Source organism: Triturus cristatus, chromosome 3_1, assembly GCF_964204655.1.
Source record: "Triturus cristatus chromosome 3_1, aTriCri1.1, whole genome shotgun sequence".
Taxonomy (NCBI): Eukaryota; Metazoa; Chordata; class Amphibia; order Caudata; family Salamandridae; genus Triturus; species Triturus cristatus.
In genome coordinates this window covers 943,194,094-943,216,734 of record NC_140583.1, presented here as the reverse complement: position 1 = coordinate 943,216,734, position 22,641 = coordinate 943,194,094, and the positions used below count along the sequence as shown (strand labels likewise).

At 43.7% G+C, this 22,641-nt stretch overlaps 1 protein-coding gene across 3 annotated transcripts in view; it reads left to right on the top strand.

Moving 5' to 3' along the window:
* Nucleotides 1-22,641, top strand: part of GALNT13 (polypeptide N-acetylgalactosaminyltransferase 13) — a 1,132,509-nt gene that overhangs the window by 284,571 nt on the left and 825,297 nt on the right. The gene's annotated exons all lie outside the window — the stretch shown is intronic.

The following is a 22,641-nucleotide window of genomic DNA, read 5'->3' as shown; positions in this document are numbered from 1 at the left end:
CAAGGGCATCTAGGGATCGCGAAAACTAAAGCACGTCTCAGAAACAAAGTATGGTTCCCTGGCATGGACACCATGGTTGAAGAAGTCATCTGCACATGCCACTCTTGCAACATCACCGGCAATGACCCGGTGCCATCTCCAGTCATTAGTGAAGCGCAATGCCCTGAGCCGTGGACTCAAGTCAGCACTGATTTCGGATCATTCCCCGATGGGCGAAGTACTCTGGTCCTTGTTGATTCACACTCCAAGTTCCCGGTGGTGGAGGTGGTGTCGTCGACGGCTTTTCCTCAGGTCAAAGCCACGCTTGACCGCGTCTTCGCCTTGATCGGACTTCTGGAGGAAGTCAAGTCAGATAATGGACCACCCTTCCAAGGGAGAGAATTCTAGGAGTACCTGACGTCCCTTGCGATTCGGCACCACAAGATCACGCCACAGTGGCCACAGGCGAATGGAGAAGTAGAACAGGGCTCTAAGGATTGGCGTTGAGAAGGGCGAGGATGCTGAGCACTGCCTACAGCAATTCTTGAGTGCGTACCATCAGACTCCCCACTGCTATTCTGGAAGGTGCCTCGAGACAGCATTCTCGTGGATCCATCCTGGAATCCACCGGATCTGGACCAAGCTGTTGCACAAGCCAGGAGATGGGCCACCAACAACAAGGCACGCCTAGCGCGCCGGGCGCAAACGGCTGACATCCAAGTAGGAGATAGGGTCATCGTGAAGGACCCGTACCCTGGATGGAAGTACCGCACCCCATACGAGCCGGAGGTGTGGGAAGTCACCAACGTGCACGAAGCAATGGTGTCGACCAAGCACCAGACCCTGGTGGTCACCAGGAATGTCTTGTGGTTTAAGAAATTGTCCCCTAGGGTTCCAGCAGAAGATGAGGAGACTGGAACAGACGAGTGGGGTGAAGATATGGTGCCACAGAGTACCCCAAGCAATGATGATACAATGGCACCAATGCGTCCGGAAAAAGGAACACTGGCTGGTGTCGAACAGATGAATCCCAGTGCGAGCCCACCGTCATTGCGTAGTAACTCAGTGGGGACTAGGGTTGAGAACAACTTCCGGAGCCAGAGGTACGGTCTTCGGCCGAATCCTGCCCCCAGCCAAATACTGAGAGACTTTGTGTGCCAGTCATGAACATTATATGAACTTAGTATCTAAAAGATTGGAGGGATGTAGTGACAGTGACATCCTGGCTGCACTCTACATTGTATCATGCATGCACGCACCCGGAGGGCGGGCTCGTCCGGAGCCATAAATAAAGGAGCACAAGACCTCTCGGGGTCTTGGCTCAGAGATAATTAGAAGTATCTGTGTGTATCTGTTGCTGCGTCCAAAGCACGAGGCCTAGCCTCAGCACAGCGCGCATCCAGCCAGGCCTGGACGCCACACTAGCAACAAGCCCACTAAGCTGAGATTCGCATTTCTTGTACTTAATTTTTTTAATACAGCAGGGGCTTGCACCTCACTGCCAGCAGCTGTGAATAATAATTCTGTATTCAACACGTTTTTGGTAAGTGTGGGCAAGTGGAGCAACTCCGCTGGCTCATGGAATTCTACAGATCTTTTTTACAATTCTGCAGAATTCCGCCTGGTGCAACTCTGGGAGCTCCTCTGACCCCTATAAAATAAAAAATCTCATCATTGTGACTGTCGAGGAAAGCCCAAATCTGGTTTTGCAAGATCATTTTCCTGCATGTCCTTGTAAATTTTTGTGGATATTTCCCATAGTCAACTCTGCATCAAAAACACTTGACTGACAATCGTTTTCCTATCATGAAGTGAAAGCATCTCAGCATCATGCTGTTGATTTACAAATTGCTGCTTTACCTCTGATTACTTGCAGTCGAAGCAATTTTCGTCATACTCTGGATATCTTAAAGTTGCATATGTACTCTGCAAACAATGTTATAACATAATATAGACACTTTGGAATTATATTTCATGTTATATTCTATTAAAACTGAAATATATTTCCCTGTTCAATGTTTACAAAATAACTGCTAGCAAGTGCAGGAAATCAGGTTTATGACAAGGGTTGGGCAGGCTAGAGGTAAGTTTTGGAATACGGTAGAACAATCAGAGTAATGAAGATTACCAGTAAGCAATTAGCATATTACATCCTCAATTTTACCTCATCCCAATTTTTACTACATTTAGCATATACCAAAGCAACATCCCTGTGACTTGATACCCAACAAAAAAGCACAAACTCCAGTGTGATGCAACAAATCTTTTTTGTTTAAAGAACACAGCATTACCGCAGAACCACATCCACAAGGTGCAACCTCAGATACGCTTGTCCCAAAATTTAGCGACTGCTGGTCCTCCGTGTGCAATTGATAGAGTTGGAGATAAAGTTGGAAGGAGCTGTCCAAGTTACATCCTGAAAGATGTCATGAATGGAAGCCTGAACCAGCTTTGGCCCTTGAGCCAGCCATCTCACGCCTGGACCGCTCCAGCAGTGATTCTGGTTAGAAGGGTCCTTTTGAAGAGTCAGCAAGAGTAACCACTGTCTAGATGCAGAACTGAGGAGTGAGTAGAAGCCTTAAAGTCCTGTCTAAAGCGACCCAAATTACCAAACAGACTCACATGGCCAGTAGTCAGCAGAGCAGACAACTAAATTTCATTGACTTGAGTCAGATCTATAATATACCATGTCTCCTCCTCAGCAAAAGAAGAGCCTGGAAAAAAGAGGAAATAGTAATTTTCTGGTCCCCTTGGAGAATATACATTTCTTTAGGACAAACCCTCAGCCCTAGTCATAACACCAACCTTTTTATTTAAAGGTTTTTAAATAAGGACCCCAAATAAATGAAAAATCTATTTTTTTTAACCTGATTGCCAAATGTAATGGCAATCAGGAAGAACAACTTTAGGGTCAAAAACATGAGGGCATCCTTTCTAAGGGCTGCTTCCAAGAAGCAACTACTGACCCGAACCAAAAGCAAAACAATCTTGCAAGAATTCTAACACCCTTCTGGGTTCGGAGACACACGGATCTATAGATCCCTCTGAACACCAGGAGCAAACGTAAAGGCAATGATTGTCGTAAGACCACCTAATGGACTGCAAATGAGATATGTGAACAGAGGCTTTAGCTCCTCTCACCAGCCAAGCTGACATATGAAGATTCTGAGAAGAAATTTGCAAGAGAACAGGACTGTGGAGTCGGAAACGATACTGAGGAAATATCTGCTCCACAACCAGAGTCATTTGCCTCAAGAGATTACATTATCTCAGGATTAGATCTGCTTTCTCCCCGTGAGGCCACAGCAGCAGCCTGGAGATCAAAGGAGGTAGCCTCATAGTAGTCAGGGCATCCTCTCCTCGGAACCCCACCTCTAGGTAGTAGGAAAAGAAGCAGTGATCTGCCCTTTCATTGTCCAGTCCCTGAATGTGTGATGCTGAAAGTGGCAATAGATTGATCTCCACCTAACTGCTGATCTAACTGCCAAAGATGCCAGAGCTAAACAGAAACATAAGCTATATAAGATTTTGTTACAGTCAGGGCCATCCAAATCAAGAACACCTGACCCTGCAATTGAAAATAAAACTAGGAAGGTCACTGCTACAAGCTCCCTCTAGTTGGAAAAATGAGAGTACTCTAATGTAGCCAACATCCTTGAGCAGAAATTGACCTCAGTGTCACCCACAACAGATTTTTCTGGCATCTGGTATAATCCATACAGTCGCTGAGAGGGCGAGAGGGATACCACACTCAAAGTTTGCAATACGTAGCCTTCTATGCAGATCGTCCTAAATGCTCCTGGAGACTGACACAGGAGTCACAATTCTAGGTTGCCAGGGAACCGAGGCTGGATGTGATGTAGAACCAGAGGAACCATGTTAGGGTGAGCCCAGGACACCAAGAAGACATAGGATATCTGCGGAAGGGAAAACACAGACTAAAAGATTGTGATCACAAATTTAGCAAAGTGCTCCACTTAATGGCCCTCATGCTAGGAACATGTCATAATTCTTCTGAAGCCTCAGTATATCTAAATGTCCCATACATCATTACCCATCTCATTTTTATCAACATGGCTTATTAACCATCTTTAATATTAACATGTTCATATTTACTTCACCTTGACCTCTCAGAATAACCATAGTAAAACTCCCCTAATTTCATTAACTCCTGTCTATTTAAACAACAACCTTCTTGATATAAAGATGCAACAGTGCATTAAACAGTCTATATATGCCTTTAAAACACTTGGGCAAGTGTGAGTAAATTCTACATTACCTTCTATCAATAGTAAAGATACCACCTTTCAATATTCACCTCAATTGCTTAAAGAGGTCTGAAGTCAACCTTCTTGTTATTAAATCTATCACCTAAATCACCACTCGTCCCTCCTCCTCAAACATATTGCCCAAGCAAATCTTACATATACCAATTTGCATGTTGTGGTGCCAAACTATTACCCTGAAGGTATAAGCTATTTCCTGGGAAATCTAAATTACATCCTAGTTGTTTTCTGTCACACCTCTCATGGCCCTTTAAGATCACCTTTTACTAAATTCCAGACCGTATTAAACATATTCACACTGACCTGGCCACTCTCCTTGACTCTACCACCTACATCTCTTTTAGAAACTCTCTTCAACCCTCCAAACTACATCCCTAGATTGCTCCTGCCATTTACTCTCCAAGAAGACGTGTATAACCACCCATCAAGATGGTGGAAATACAGGATTCTGAGGATTTCTCTACATATAACAAGACCCTCACTTATTATATTGACTTATTTTCCTAATTCACACACTATCCCCTGCATTTATCCTCAAAACACAGCTCTCTTATTTCCCCCACACTTGTTAACTAGTTCTGCTTCTCCATTAATAAATTCACAACATATTTATGCTCCAAATTTACTGGCATCTTCACTATCCTAAACTGTCTCACGCCCTGTTCTCCCCAACACCACTCCTTCCCATGCACATCCCCTCCTCCCTATTCTCTTATGCATCAAGATGCCCTGCAGTTTTTCTGACCCCTATTGCTCACAGACTATCTAGCTATGTACCCTCTCTTCTAAGGTGGAAACGATGTGACCTAAGGGCCAGACCGTTCGACCTCGAAGGTGGGGAAGCAGGTTCAAGTCTGGGCAAGGACGCTCAACATCCTGTGATTTTGGGCAAATTACTTAATCACCTCTAACAAAATGAATGTGGCCGTTGGTAATGCAACTGGTGCTCATGTAAAGCGCTCTGATACCTTAGGGTTGAGTTCGCACAATATAAAACTCCCCCCACCCCTAAAAAAGGTATAATTCTTGTTTCCATTATCTGTAAGCATTTGCTTTCTCCGGTACTCACTGGTGCTGTGTGATAAGGTATATATCCAAATGGCTTTCACCCTTGCAGTTTTTTAGAAAGGTTGGGAAGCATTGCAAATTGCATAACTTAATGACGTTTTTAGAAAAGAAAAAACTGCTTTAAAATGGAGCACTAGTGTGGCTAGTAAAGAATCTACATGGCAAGACAACCACAGAGACCAAGTAGCACAGTGGAAAGTGAACTAACATGAACTAACATGAGAGGAACAGCGAGCAGGCAAAGAATTGAGGTGGTAAGACAAAGATGACTCACATCTTAAATTGTGACCCATGGAAAACAAAATGGCCCCCATGGTGGAGGCTCCCGACAGACACTGCAAAGTGTGAGGCACTGAAAACTCTGAGATTGGTTGAGGACACCAAAACTGAGCCATAGAAGATCAACTGCACCAGCATGGAACCAGGGTGCCCTGAGGCACTCGAAAAATAATCAACACCCATGGAATTATTGGTGAGAAGCATCTGGAGACCATCCCGTCATGAATTTCATTCCCAAAAAGGAATACAGAATGCAAAGCTCGAGAGGTGGAGAATAACTACACCAAGAGGAAGCACTGAGGAGAAACTTTTGACTGACTTGAACAATCAGAAGAGGTGCTGGGGCAGACCCAATATAACATAAATTGCATCAGAAGGAAAGGATATTCACATGGCTGCCTTGAGGGTAACTCTGCAGGCCGAGTACTATTACCCTTCCTCCTTTGTCACCAAATACACTGCTAGAGTGAGTGCAGTGAGGTAAACAGATAGAAAAAATAACAAATGGGTTGTGAGTTTACAGGAAAATTGAAAAACAAATCTGCAATGATTACCTAGAGAGTTCAACATTAAGTGTGAAAAACTCCTGAACAGAAATTAGAGAGATGCTGATCTGGGCTTGAGAGTGACCCAGCTAAGGGCAATAGCATTGGACACAGATCCTGTAACCCCTTAAGTGCTCCCACTGGGAGGAGAATGGGCACTCTCTGTGGTAATAAATATATTTCAATATGACACTCACTGGAAGCTGAAAAGTTTGCACATACAAAGCCAACTGAGCTGCAGATCCAGGCTCCTATACAAGTATATAAAGCCTTCAAAACAAAGAGGGAATAGAATTGACTCTCTGTGGCTGGAGGGCACAAGGGGACCAAAACAACAGTGACAAAGACGAACACCTGCCCACACACTCAGAGATGGAAAAAAGAAGAGGTGAGCTTGATGGTGGAGGGCCTAAAGGATTGTCTGCAAGAACAAGGCAAGAAATGGAAGGCGGATCTCTAACAGGAGATGTAAGAATAGCATCACTGAGGCAATACATTCAATCCTCCAAGATATGGGTAATCAGGTAGAAGACTAGTCAAATTGGTGAAACATAGAAATATCATGCCAGTGCCATGACGAAAGCGAAAGAAGGCTGAAATCCCTCAATGACCAAGTGGATGCCCTTAATTTGAACCAGTGGTTGCCGGTGAGGACCACAGTTCTTATTTTTGGGAACAGCTCTTATTTTCATGCATCAGATATTTCCCTAGAGCAAGAGAGGCAAAACACACAATTCTGAAACACGGAGGAAGAGAAAGATGGAAAAACCAATACAAAGAGAGAAAGCAGGAATCGGCACTAAAGAGATAATGTGCCAGGAGTGTCTGGTAGAGACTTAAACAGACGTTTAATTGCACCAGCTGTGGACTTGTGAGCAGGAGCTTTGGGTACCTACACTCTTTCTTTTACAAATCAAGCACTGCCTACAACAGAAATATGAGAACCAGAAAGACTGGATCTCACCAACCAACTCCTGAAGAGACTCCTGACAATACAGAACTCAGCGGCCAGACTCATCCTCGTCATCCCCGAGTGGACCCACATAACCCCCCTACCTCAGGAACCTCAACCGACTCCCCGTACAGAAAAAACACCAATTTAAGATACTAAAACACACTTCCAAATGCCCTCTATGACCTAGGACCAGCATACATCAGCCACCGCTTGATCTTCCCCCAACCTTCAAGACACCTGCGCTCTGCCTCCCTCACCCTCTCACACACTCCCTTCATCCATCGAAGCCACAGTGAAGGCTGTTCCTTCTCCTACCTTGCCGACAAAGCCTGCAACAACCTTCCCCTTCAAGTTCCAACATCACCATCTCTCACAGTATTCAGAAAAGGATAAAGACCTGGCTGTTTGACTGAGCCCAGCGAGATCTCAGTGCCTGGATACCCTCATGGGTGAGAAACCACCCTCAATAAATACTGATTGATTGATTGAGAACCAGGGCAAAAAAGGATAACATCAGATTTCAAAATGCCCCAGAGGAGGCAGAAGGCAGAAACATTACAAGCTATGTACAGCTCGTATGTGAATACGTGCTTAATCTCAAAGAGGGTGAATCAATGGAAATATAAATATCATACTGAGTAGGACCTAAGTGGATAGAAGACTCCAAAAGATTGCGCAAAATAGTGGTGAAACAGTCCCATATATCCACAGAGGAAGGATATGCTACACATTTCCTCACCCCTCGTCTTTGGTGAGAACAAGCTCATCCTACTGCAAGAGCTATCATTAGTCACCCTCGCAAAAAGGAAAACCTTCAAATTTCTCATTGATCCTCTCATTGGTAAAGGAATATGATTCAAATGGGCATTCTCCTATGGGATACAGTTTCAAACACGAAACTGAAATTAGCACGTTTTGATGATACGGGAGGGGTTACTGGTGTTGGGCAATGCTTAAGATATGGATGAAGAACACCCTGAGGAAGAGGGTAAGGTTCCAATAGAGAAGAGAGACATCCTCTCCTAAATAGAGAAGGCAAAAATACAACAACATGACCAGAAGCACAGAAGGACACAGACCTTAGCCAAGACCAAGTAAAAATCTGAAGTAAGGCTGAAGCAAGAGGTTAAATGGATGAGATGAGTGGGACTAATCAAAGGGCAAAAGTAGACGACCGCTTGATAAGACAAGAGAATGGGGACTTCGGAAATCCGTCAACAAAGTCATATAAGCTGCAAGGCAGGAAGGTGTGAGATAAGACCAAAGAAGGGATGGTTCTTGGTTAATCTATATAGCTTTACAATTTATTTTATTTTCATGTTTCATGTTAGTGAATTTCCCTTCAGACACCATGATAACTCTGGTTTGGAGGCGAGAAACAGAGGAGGGAGGGAATACATCCGAGTGGCAGAGCAAATACATCCAGGGTTTGCATTTCTCTACAAAACAATTGATACCTAATTTCTTTCTGGTGGCAAGTTGATTATGCGGGAAAACAAAAAAAAATGTGAGCATGGAGCTCAGCAAGATACATCAGCAAAATAGAGACTATCCATTTCGAAGGGAAGGCTGGAGAATGTGGAGAACACACACCTGGCAGCTGGGGCACTCACACAAAACTACAGAGACACTGACTTCCAGGTCATGATAAGCAGCAGAAAAAGAGCACTAAAATTGGTCTTGGGTTGCTATTTAAATTGTTAGAATTAGCAAAACGGTGCCTGACAATGTTTTGTGTGTTGTCGGACTTTCAGTCGTGCTTAGTTCGCCAGCTTTGCACCGTTGCTATTTTGGGATCCCCTCTTTTGTTTGTGTATTTCTTTTCCTTCTCCCATTTCAGAACCTTCAATGATCTCCCTGTTACCTCACTTATAATGATTCTGAACCTCTGGACCCCTGGCAGGGGTCTGATGGCATCTACACTGCTGGTTCCATCAAGGTCTCAAGCCTTATCCTGGTGCCTGCAGGGGCTCTGACCTTTCTGACGGGAAAGGTGAGCCACCTAACACATTTTCATATGTTGTAACCTGGACTAATTCATTTATTAATGGCATTATGCCACTTAATATCTTAAGACATAATCCAGACCCAGAATTTACTCAAACACTTTCATCATTTACACAAGTGTTGAAAAGCTACTCCTTTGATGGACTACCACACTAGTGCTCTGTCTTCTCTTCCTTTCCTCTCCCTTTGCCGCTCTGTTTCCCACTCAGGACTCGTTGTATATAGTCACTTAACTCTGGAGACATCCTTTCATTGAGACTCTGGGCTTAACCTTTGAATCATTGCACCTCTTTCCCTCACAGATCAGGGGCATTCCTAACCTTTAGATGGCGAAAAGGCAGACATTCCTTCAGGACAACAAATAGAAGAAATCTGATACAGGGAGGTTCAGTGGGAAACACCACAAAACCCAATCTATACATCAACCCTAAATAAGTCCTGGGGTAGCAGTAGTTCTGGAAACACATGGGGACTAAAAATTGTAGGAACACTGATGGATACAAATGGACTGAATGCCTTTGGGAAATGTCATCTAAATAAGGATACCATAAGATTTGCCTTCATATGGGTACCTCATGAAAGGCAGGATAGGTGTCTGTGTGGAAAAGTCAGGGGTTCATAGAGGGGAGGTTAATCCTATGGGGAGACTCAGACAAGGGACCACAGATGGGATGAATAGTACAGTGTTGGGCAAGGGAAGGGTCGGTTTAACTAGTTTTGTAGAGGAATGTCACACAATACACCCTATGGCAGACTACACATACTTTTCACACGTTCATCACATATATTCGCAAATAAACGTGACATTTATGTCGAGCAAATTACTGAGGCTGGTTGACAAAGGCATTTCTAGGATTGCTAAACATATCAGACCACATGGCAATCACATTAATCCTGAGGGGAATTGACAACACCCAGAGACAAGAAATCAAGATTAGGGTGGTCAGTACTGCAGGATTCTGCAAACAGGGCTGAAACAGCAGCAGCAACAGGCAGACCAAAACTGGTAGAGGGCTGTGTGTGTGGTAGAGATTGTGTGTTAACTTGGCACCCTTAATGCTCCTTTTATAAGATACAGCCCTCAAACATTGCCACAGTTTTGAGCTAACTTGGGCCTTCAGTAGTTAAAGAGAAGGAGCACCGCTGTTTCATCACCTTACACAGCAGTAAGTGGTTGCTCGCCATAGACACTTTATTCTGGAAATTTAGCAGCATTTGTTGACATCTCTAAAGTAAGCTATGGATCATAACACAGTAACAAAGCAACATAACAACACAAAAAATAACAGTGCACAATAGAGCATCACTGTAATGCAGCACAAAAACATAACAATACTAAATCAACGAGACACTTTACTACCACAGCAGAATGCCACACAACAAATATGCACAAACCCTTTTGCACTTCATCAACTCCGGAATCCTGTAATTATACGTGTGTGAAATATGTTTGGGGAAAGTACTGCCTTAACTTAGCAACAATGTCCTGCGTGTCGTCTTGTGTTGCAAAAACGTTTTTTTATGTTAATGAGGACTCCTGAAGAAGTCTTTTGGCTATCCCTGCTTTCAATATCTTGACCCAAGCAATAGAAACATGTTCAATGAAAGCCTTAACTATGCCTTGGTGTTGATGACGCTTCCTTGTAAATCTTTCTTAAGAAGACCATTAATTGTTTTCGGTGCTCTTCCACAGTTTCCTGATTGCAGAACCCAAACAGGATCAATGTTTCAATATTTCTTAAGATGCTTTTGTACAATTTTAAGTGATTAGCAGAATATAAAAGAAGAGCTCAATAATGCCCACTTTTTATTTAAGCACTAACATATACTACACTAACTAAAAGTGTTACTGTCATGAATTTAGGCTTCATTAGTAGTATCATTTACAAGTAGCATTTACTGCTTGAAATCAGGCTAAGGCTCTGTCTATTAATATACTTTACTGTAAGATGTATTTATCCAAATAAATGACTCACACCCATGCCCATGATTCATACTGCAGCGAATGTTTCTGAGTATTTATTATATAAAAGCTATATTATGCAAATCAGTGCACCTACTTATCATCTGGAATGGATGCCTCTTGTTCAATAGAGGAGGCCACTATTTTTAGCATTAATTACGAAGAAATGCAGAACGCTTCAACAATCCGCAGAACGTGCCCAAGTGCTGCTTCTATCCAGAGCTTTCACAGCTTTACAGTTCTGTTTGATAATATAGTTAATAGATTTATTGCATGTTTAGTGGCATTGCTCTTACTCTATTTCTACATAGGACAGCCCTCCTCACATTCCCTTTCATATATTTTGTGTGCGTTGAAAGTGCTTAGGATGATTGGCTGAGTCTTCTGAGGGACAAAGTGCCACCTGAGAGAGACATCGCGTGTATGACATTCTGAAGTGAAGGTGTCTGTCATGGAGTCCCATCTGACAGAGGACGAGGCCACCTTGGAGCTTTTTGTCTAGGTCAGTCGTCTTGAGGTCACGCAAGATCTGGAGAGGCTTCTGTGGGTGTCCAAGAGAGTGACAGGGTGTAGACTAGGTTCTGCCCAAATGTTCAAGTGGCTGAGTGTGCAGGAGCACCAAGACTGTAGCAACACTTTGGGTTTGGAAAGGCAGGAGCGACCAGGAATCCACACTCACGCAGCAGACCCATGGGGGATTTCTTCAGACATGAGATTCACCACATGGAGACGTCAAACGCCTCATATTTTATTAGCAACTAGAACAATCAGATACATAACTAGTTTATGATGCTTTCCACTTCTTCCTTACCTTTTCCTAGCCGGCAGGGAAGCTGTGTGAGGTACTTAAGGTGCTAATATTTTTGACACCATATGGAAAAACATACCAACTGACATACATGAGGGCAAATTGTGTGTAATTCAGAAGGATTACCTGTGTGGAGGAATGTGCGTGCAGGTGATGTGTAAGGGTCATAAACCATGTATGAGTGTCTAAGTTTAAGAGAAATGTATCACTTGCAACAATACTCTTTGACAGAAGACATTGTGTGCCATTGCTAAGCCAGCACAGCTTTTCAGGGATTGAGCCCCTATGAAAGGTTCTCACAGTCAATGTGGAGAAGATTGAATTGCATGTTATAAATGTTCATTTAAAAAGTATTTGCACTCAAGTGTTCAGTGTCTAACTTGTTCACGAGGTTGTTAGTGTTTTGATTTAGGACTAAGTGGTCACACTCCATTAAAGGGTTCCAAGCGTAAATAGTGAGCCTGTGAAGGCTTACAAGGTGTTGGTTTGAGGGGAAAACACAGAGGACCACATCCCATCCATCACAAGTTAACTAATGCCCAAAGGAGCTCAGGTAACAAGTAACACTAAATGTAACCATTCTTGTTTGCTGATTTCACCAGACCATCCTCCCTTGAGGATGGTTGCGAAGAAGTAAACTTCTTAATCTACCTAGCGATATGACCTTTCAGAGAAAGACAGTGGAAAGGGATACAATGACAGCACAGTTAGTCATCGAATACCTCACTGACTTATTCACCAGTGATTATTCAGACAGCTATGAGACACCAATTCAACCTAAGTGAGATCGAATGGATTCACTCTTTGAATAGTTTTGATTTGCTAACATTTCTAGTAAACTTTGTTGGTAAAGTACTTCTTTTTCAATTTAGGATTTTCTGCAAACTCATTCTGTAAATGATAACTTTGTTTCCTCTAGGCAATTCTTCAAACCATTTTGGAAATTGCAAATATTATATTGAAGTAAGTAAGAGGATTTTTCTGTAAATGTGGGCCAGACAGTGTACAACATCTGCTCATTGAATGTATATCATTATGCCTGGTTCATTGGCTCCTCGTGGCACCTGTGCCCTGGCCATCAAGGCTCGAATTTCATGGTATCTGATTTTAATTTTCATTTTGTTCAGCTTATCATCTTAGAATAGATGTCCCTTGATTTAGATGTGTTTGTTTAAGAGGCAGAGCCTTTTCATCCCGAGCTAGAAAATTGCAGAATATCTCTTTGCGGCATTAATACTTTGGTAAATGCCGGAAAACTTGTCTTTTTCATTAGCTCTATACTACCTTTACCATTCAGTTTTACTAATTGGGTTCTAGTGCTAAAATTGGTGAATGTGCACTTGTAAGTATATCATTCTTTCACCTGGGTTGTCTGACTAGGACAGTGTTAGGTTTGTTGACTAATATATAAGTATTGTTCTTGATTACAAACAGGTAAAAGGTATTGCACATATGGACTAAATCATATGTCCCTCTTTTAGGCAGCCAAGGTACCTCATAACAAGTTCCGGACAAATTTATGATTCCTGTGCAAACAGGATTTTGCACAAGATCCAGAATTTTTGAGTTGTGTGATAATTTTCACACCTTTACAGTTTTCCACCTTTGGGTAAATCTGCTAAAATATATCAGGATAAAATGTCTAGAAATAGTCAAAATGTGGAATTTGGCATTTTGAATATGGATTGTGCAGGATATGTCTAATTTTCAAGTTAAATACTCTGAAAAGGCAATGTTCACCACAACCTGTAAATACTTCATCCTGGTGTAATGGTATTTACAGGGTGAGATAAATACTCCATCTTCTTCCGCTCAGCTTGTAATGAGAAGCCTAGAAGTTAAAGTCCATCGCCCTTTTGCCAGAGACTGCAAAATAACGCCTGCGCCTGTGTCTCCTCAGTAACATATTCAGGCATTGTAAGAGTTCCTGCCATCTCATACCACCTTTTGCATGCCAAGTCACTGTAAAATGCTGTTCGTCAAACCCGAGGTTAACACCTTGTCCCTTCTGTAGTTCGTGCCTTTCCACCCACTTAATAAACGAATGTTCTACGATCCATATCAACAATTGCATCACTTGTGGCCCAACTAATGCACCTGAAAAGATCATAAATGTGAGATGCCACAGAATTGTCACTACTCATAACCCCCCTTTCTTCATGCGCACATATTGCTTGAAGCACTCCAACAACCCAACTTCATAATCCTATCAATGCCGCAACTCTTCTGAGCTGCCTTCATAACTACACCAATTCTAAAGGAATAAGTTCCAACATCCGCCGGGGGTTCCCCAATGCTCGTCCATGCCTTCTGCATTACCCAGAGCAGCCGATGCACAGTCACCTGAGCCCCGTCCTTGCGGCGGAAAACCTCTCCTTGTGCAACCCCGCTAACCGCTCTCCACTTTGCTTCCCACCTTACTGGACAAACTTTCTTGACTGGGAAAACTTGAAGCAGCAACCTCTTCCCCAGTGCCCTCTAATCTGTCTTAGATTGGCAGATGCACAACTCAATCTCGCCCTTCTTAGCACCCAACGCCAACTAAAACTACCTTGTGCTTCATCTAGCACTTGAGGCCCTATCCCAAAACACACCTCCGCCCCCCTTCTCCCTCCCACTGAGTTACTCCCCCTTTCCTCACTGGCACCGCCTCCTTTCCTATCCTTTCTCATGTGTAAGTCCAGGCCAGGGGCGTCACCCCAAAATCTCTGTCCCTCCCCCATCTCCAGCTCCCGTCCCTGTCCTCTTCCCCCAGTCCATCCTCGTCACTCCACTCCAGCACTACCGCTATCAGCGCTGAAGCTGAGTGCTCGACACTGTTAGGTTCTGTTAAATCCACCCCCACTCCTTATACCAGAAGTATTTGTAATCTCTGGGGACCCTCTTTAACCATCCCCCTGTTGATAATGACACTGGGGCCCACTTCACTGCATCCCTGGGAGGAGTTGTGATATTCGAAATGCTACAGTTTGCAGTAGTACAATAATAAAGATCTATCTATCTATCTGCCCCCTCCTCGTCCCCCTTTTTTCTTGTGTCCTCACACACCCTCCTTTTGCTGGAAGGGTGATCCATAATGCTGCCGGGCTCTACATCTACCTCACCTCTCGGCTGCCGTTTTACAGAGAGCTCATGTTGCCTTTTCTTCTCCCCTTCTGCCTCCCTTTCACCTGTAAACCCCTGTTTCCCCCCTTCCACCCCACCCACTTCCATCTACTCCTTGCAGGAGCCAGACACTGCCTCCTGTTCTGCTGTGGGAGCTTCTCCTAGTGTGGCCTTTTCAAGGCCTGTCAACCGTACTTTGGTCCCACCCCCTTCCCACCCATAAATTCCAGTGCGGCCCACCGTGCTGGGGCTCTCTCAGTGCGGGTGTCTTGTGCACTTCTTGTGCCGCTCTCCTGCCTACAGAGCGACTTCTTAAGCATACTTTCTGCCTTTCCTCAGAACTTTGGCCGCTTTGAGGAGGCGAGCAGGTAGAATTGCTGCCACCACACAATTCTCTATATGTCTCACTGGGCTTGCCATGACACGAGTTCTCGCTGTGAACTGATCTATGTGTCCTGCCTCAACGAGCAGGCGCATGGCTTCTTGCACACTGAAGTCTTCCATGCTCATCAAACCTACCTAATACTACACACCCTCGCAACCACAAACCTAATTGAATGCTTACGGTCAACATTAGAGAAAATCACTAGCTGGTGCTGACAGTCACTGTGTCACAAATCAAAATGGTGACTGGGTATATAAAATGGCTGCATATATATTGGGCATAAAGTCCAACATAGCCTAGCCCAGGCCTAGCCCAAAGAAGCTCAAATGTAGACTGGATTGGCCCAAATTCTCTGGGGGGCACACCTTCCTTTGGTGGGCTGCCCCCCAAAGCCCATTATCACAAAATCTGCATTACATTAATTAATTGAGAACTGCGCTGGGGTCTTACAATAACACTGACGAGTAAAGGTGGGCCCAGGCTTAAGATCGATGAAGCCAAGCACTTCCCGCCCTGCTCTGAGCCCCTCCCCGTGGTCTCTCTCAGCTATGCACGCTCCTAAATTACAGGTGGATGAGTCTATGCTGCAGCATGGGGATGACGCCGGGTGGCACCCTCCGTGCCTGTTGTAGTCTGGCAAAGGCACCAACTCATGATCTATAAGGACTGGTCACAAGGCTATGGAGACATTTCTAAACTGGCAGTTAGCTCTGCAGAGAGCAGATGAGCTAGGCCTTCCCCAGTAAGATGCCAAGCCCATCAAGACTTGGCACTCAGTGTGTCCCTGTGTTCCACCCCATGGTAAGCTGCAGCCGCTCATGCCCACCTGAGAAATATGTTTTGAATTACTACTAGCTGTATGGCCCATTATTAAAGGGGAAGTATTTTGTTTTTAGCACAGTAAAAACGTTTTAGAATAAAGTACAAAATTTCAATGGACGGGTCATCCTTTTCACAAAACTTTCAAGATAGCCTTTCCATTCTTGCACAAAGATTTGGAAAACTACAGCTAGGTAGAATTTATTGTGCAAAATTAAACTAACACATGTTGGTTTATGCCTCTAATAAACAGAGAAGCCTGTGGTGCACATATGCCTGAAATGTCCCTCAAGCTCCTGGAAGCACATATATCTAACCTGTCCCAACAGCCCCCAACTCTCTGGTTCGCAATCCGCTCCCTTTCATTTTCCATGCTATAATTGATCACAGGAATCCAAGTCTCCTAAGCCCACTCACACAGTGTATTTTCATCTCCACGACTTGGATGGGCTGCAGTGAGCTCAGTTTTCTGCTGGATCAAACAGCTCGCGATTCACACCTCTGGTGTCTCACTCTCCAGCTCCAGTCTTACCCTTGTTTCTGAAGGCAGTGTTTAAAAGCAGGTGCTCCTGACATGTAAATTCTTCATGCTGCTCAGTCTCTTTGCTGGGGATGTTGAATGTCATACTCAGAGTGCCCAATTCTGCCACCACTTCAGACCTGCTAGAACTCAACCATCTGGTACTCCAATCCAAACAGGCACTATGGGACATATGTGTCAAACAGTTTTACCCATTCTGTGTCTATGGGAAAATGTGTTCATACATCTGGCCATATATCATAAAAGTTGGTCGCTCGCTGTCAGAATTTCGGAAGGGTACCCTGGAAGGTCGCACTAGCACCTTAGGGTAAGCAGGTCAGCTAACCTCTCTTACAAATCACTTGTCATAGGTGTCAAGCGACTGTGTTATGCTTGACTAACTTCCTTAGCCAGTTGTCAGCATAGCTTTTTAACCAACGTCACGTTGCATATTTGGCATTTAAACTGATACTAGAAAAGTGAAACTATGAGTCGCAAAATGCAACATGATGTGGGTTAAACAGTTAGAACTAAAAGAGGTGTCACACATGATAAAGCTGTTTGGAAGCAAAACTTTATTTCACAGATACCATTTCAAAATGAAAGAGGCAGGATTATTATCTAAGAACAGGAGTCACCAGGATTTGGAAGAGTGGAGGAAAGGGAGAGATAAAGGAGAAAAGTGGTGTAAGAAAAAGGAGGGGAAAAAGGAGGAGGGAGAGAGGAGAGAGGGTTGAGTTGAGGAGGGAGGAAGGGGGTGAGAGAAGAGGCAAAGGGTTGTGGGAAAGCTGAGCAAAAGAGAGAAAGGGAAGAGGTTGAAGTTTTAGCGGGTAAGAGATAGACAACGGAGAAGAGTTAAAGAGTAGGAGTAGATACAAAAGGGACAGTGACGCAAGAGACAGTGAGAGAGACAGGAGGGAGAGAAGCCAGTGGAGAGAACAGCCAAAGGTAGAGGGCAAGATTGAACGAGGGAAATGGTACACCAATGAAAGAGGGCAAGATAATAGAAGGAAATGGAGGAGCGGTCAAGTGGAGGAAAATATACGAAAAGCGTGCGCCCATGAAGGAGAGAGAGAAACAAAAAACATGCATAATGGAATGAGAGGCAGGGATGGGGATACAATAAGAGGGAGAGACTGGGAAGCAATATGAGAGGCTTTTAGGTGAAACGTACAAATATTCTGTGGCTCACAGGATCGGATCTGATACGGCACTAAACACATCAACTGTGTTTGATGGTTTCAGGCTGTTGTAGTTCTTTTAGACCATCACCTATTACAGTAGGATATAATTCACTGACAACAAAGTGTCATTTAAAATGTCAAACATAAGCCTTAAAATTTCACACAAACACATTGCACACATGGTAATGTCACACATAGTGCGAGTGACAGTTTGGCAGCTGTGCAGATCGACCATAGATCATAGGATTTTTCATAGAGTTAAATAACTGAGAAGCTTCTATAATGGTGCTATTGTGATAAATGTACAATTCTGCAATTTATATATTAGTTAGTTTCAGAAACTATGCAATGCGGCAAATGCAATAAAGTGGTTTTCACAGTAAACCAGATAAAATCTATAATAATGAATACCTTACATAGTAAAATGGAGGAAATAAAGACATGAGTATTGCAAACGCTTGTTAAAACATAAACACATGGAGACAGGTGAGATTGGCACAAGCGCCTCAATATTAAAATATAATAGTGTGGCTTTAATTTTACCAGTCTTTCTGAAATTAATGGAGCAGATGGGATTGACATGTGAGGTCCTGTGCATCTGGGTGCCTGTGACTTGCTGGGTCATCAGGGCGATCTGCCAATATAAGTAAGGACGTAGCTCTTTATCCATCTTCCGGCCATAATCCCTGTTATTTACCCAGTGCTAGCAAAATAGGACATCATCTATGCTGTTTAGCTAGCGGTCGGCTAAATATCTTAAACTTCACTGTTTATCCGGCCGCATGCTAAATAGTCATATACTGTTTGACTGGTGGCTGAATAAATAGTGTAAATAAGGTCTTTATCCACTCAGATATGAAGAAAAAAGATACTCCATGCAATTGCTGGGTGGTGGCCATCTTGTAATGGTGATGCAGGAAAGTGTGCAAAGGATTTTAATGTAAGTGCATATACAAATTGACAAACATATGCACACATGTAAGTGCATGAATTAGACTATGTGGTTTTCAGATAAACAGAAAAAATCAATTTGTATGAAATACACTTATGTTATTCTAATAGTAAAATAAAAAATATAGCAATAAACATTATTTTTCAGGGGCATCATGACATGGCAGCCAGATGTATTGTGCTGCAGTGTCTGGAAAGAGTATATTTTAATGCATGTTACACAAATGTTTTCTTCACTCCTGAGACTGCATTATTTAATGTTCATGATCCTACTTTTCATTATTTTGAGGGCTTTCCACAGTCTGGGCTTCTTGTGGAAGGCATTCTGATAGCGATGAGCTTCTTTTTAGTCGAGATTGTACTTGGGTGCTATTTCAGACCTGGCTAAACAGCTGCAGTGACAAGCAACAACAAATAGGGAACGCAGAGAGACAGGTATTATGTCAGCCACAGAGAGAGGGGCATTTATATAAGGCAACTAGTGCTACAGGGTACAGTACTTTGGGGCACACTTACAGGGGGTAAATTTGGTGAGCCAGTGTAATGGAGCTTCTGTGAAACAGGGGAAATGAAAGCAGGAGACAGGTAAGCAAATCAACAACAATAATCCTCAAGGGAAATGTCTAGTCACTCAGCTGACAGCTAAACAAGCTCACTTTTCACACTATCCTCCCAGCAGAATGGGTTTCACTATCCGTCCCAAAGCAGGAGTTTCCCTTCAGCCGACTGCCATTCTAGCCACCTGGCCAATGTATTGAGGGCAAAAATGGTTTGTTTTTAACATGGTAAATAGTGTTTTAAGTGGGCAGGGCCCTCTTTCTACTTGTCCCTCGTTTCAGTCCCTGAGAGTGTTGTCTCAACAAAAGAAAACTGGAATCAATAAGGAAATCTGAGTGACAGGCTTGGACTCTGTTTCTAACTACAGACTTTGTGGAGGGGATACGTGGAAGGAAAGAGAACAGGTAAGAGGAGCAAGATGACCAGTAGGAGGATAAGGACCAGAAAGTGGACAACCAGAAGAGCTAGGGCAACCAGAGTCAGGAGAACCAGGACAAGAGGAACCAGGGCGAGTGAGACCTAATCCATGAGGACCATGGTGATTAAGGGCAGACTGGGCCAGAAACAAACGGATGTGAAGGAACAGGACCCGGAGAAACAGGCTTAGGGGTATTTGGACAAGTGTGTGAAGGATGAGGAGGAACACAAAGTTGTGGAACAGGGGGAATTAGGATCTTGTGAACTAGGAACTGAAGGAACAGAAGCACTAAGGGTAGGAGAAACAGAAGGCTCTGGACCAAGAACACAAGGAGTTCTAGAAGGGTAAGATAACACCGACCATGACTAGCGGAACAAACCGGGCTAGGGTCAGGAGTAACAAACTCGGGAGGACAGACCCAAAAAGCAGATGCCCAGGTGCCCAGAGCCAGAAGGACAAGAGCTAAGAGGGCCAGAGGTCAGAAGGATCAAGACCTGGCCTACCAGTACAAGGAGGACGAGGATGAGGAGGAAAAGGTGGACAAAGCGAGGTCTGAATGACAGGATCCAGAATGGCCATCCAGGTGGCTACAAACAGGAAGACCAAAGCAAAGAGGATAAGGACTAAGAGAACAAGTTAGGATGGCAAGGCAAAGCAGGGTTTCGAGGACTAGGGCTAGGAATATCATGAGTAGATGGAGGAGAACCAGAAGGACTAGTCAGATCAGGAGCACATAGATTAGGGTCCTAAGGACCAGAGACCAGATGGAGGAAGGTCAGGTGGACTAGAGTGATCAGAATAATCGGGGCCAGGAACAAGATTGGGAGGATTTGTAGGGCAAAAGCAAACAGGCCACAACCTGTAATAGCAAATAGAGCAAGTGGACCAAGACTTAGGATAGCAGGACCAGAGTGACGAGGATCAGGGTGACTAGGACAACCAAAGCCAGGCAGACCAAGGGGACAATGCTAGTACCAAGATGACCAGACCCAGCTAAGAGGACCCAATATAATTTGAGCAAGCATACATAGATCAGTGCTAGCTGGATCAGGTTGACCCAAACCAGGAGAGCCAGGATGACTAGTACAACAAGTGGCGATAGATCCAGCAAACTAGCAGGACAGGGTGGGAAGGGTAAATAGAACAAGGACAAATGGGGCCAGGACCAGGACATCCAGGAAGAACAAATACAACAAAGGATGGCAACCAGGAAATACCAGAAAGGAGCAAGTTAAGGAAGGACTATTAGCAGAAATATAAAATTCAGGAAACCAGTAATAGGTAACTAGAGCTAGGGGAACTAGGGCCAGGAGGAGGACCAAAAAAATGAAGAAAAATTGGATTTGAAATAGGACCAGAAGGGGGACCAAGACCAGAAGGCATGGGAACATGAGGAGAAGGGAGAACACTCATTCTAGGCCACATTTATTTGGATATCACTCTTATAAAGATTTGTTCAGTCAGTCAGTCAGTCAAAACACTTTATTCGATTAATTAAAATCATAAAAGTACAGATTTCATACAAAAATCAAACAGACGATCCCAAACATAAAATAAAGCAATATAATTGCAGTAAATCCGCACAGTTAAAAATACCATACATAAAGGGAAAAACGTTTAAAAAAGTTGCTCACTGGTTACATAGGTTGGGAAAAGTTTTCGCCTTACAGCGCATAGCAGCCACCAAGAAATTTGCCACACTAAATATAATACGAGTGCTACTCAGCTGCTGAAGAAATAACAATACAGGTCTAACTTGTAAAAAGCCGGCTTCCTTCAAAATTGGGAGCAGGTATTTTTTGCGGCTTACAGAGTAGAATTCGCAGAACATAATAAAGTGCATAGTGTCTTGAGATTGAAAATCATCACAGTGGCATGGCTTACTACATTCAGGCCTGCCCCAGGACGGATAGAAACCAAGTGAGTGGTGGATCAGACCAAATCTAAATCTTAACAATAGAAATCTATGGTATGGATTGGAGACAATACTTAGATACGGTTCCAATGAGGGAGATAAAAGGAGCATGAAGTGCGCTCTAACACAGGGGTTTAATAGTTCACGCTCCTCACGATCCAATTTTACCCTGTCTTGAAAAGACTGTTTAATCCAAGCAATGTCTGCCTTGACAATATGTGATGGGGACGAAAAAAGCTCAGGGCGCCCAAGGCAAGAGAACGCCGCTCTAACGTACTCCAACCAAGGTATTCTTTTAACATTATCCAAGGCTAGGATGTCGGTAAGGATCAGATGGTTAAGAGTGATTTCCTGATTTAACCAGGTTTTCACCCAACACAACAATGGGGACATCTTAAGCTTGTCCGTAACATAACCCAAACCAACCTCCGCATGAATTGAAAAAACAGGAGTCGATTGGGGAACAGAAAGCAAATGTCTCAGGAATCTATTTTCAACTACTTGAATCAAATCCTGCGTAACATAGCCCCACAAAGCAGCGCCATAGGTGGCAATAGCCAGGCTTTTTGAGGTATAAACTTTCAGCAGGGCCTCCATTGGTCTTGCCCCCAGCCTTTTAGCAAAACTCAACAGCGCTGAGGTGGACCTTGCTACAGAGTTACGTTTGTGCTTAATTTGCGGTCCTCAAGTACCATTCTCATCGAAGAGAACTCCCAAATAACAAAAAACCTTTACCCTGGTTATCTCTTCCCCATTACAAAATAAAGATCTAGATTTAGACTGTTTACTCTGTTTCCCTACCACCATAAAATGGGATTTCTTTATGTTTACCTTAAGGTCTAGAGCGGCCATAAAGGCACCGAAGGCATCCAGCAATCTCTGGAGCCCCACAGCAG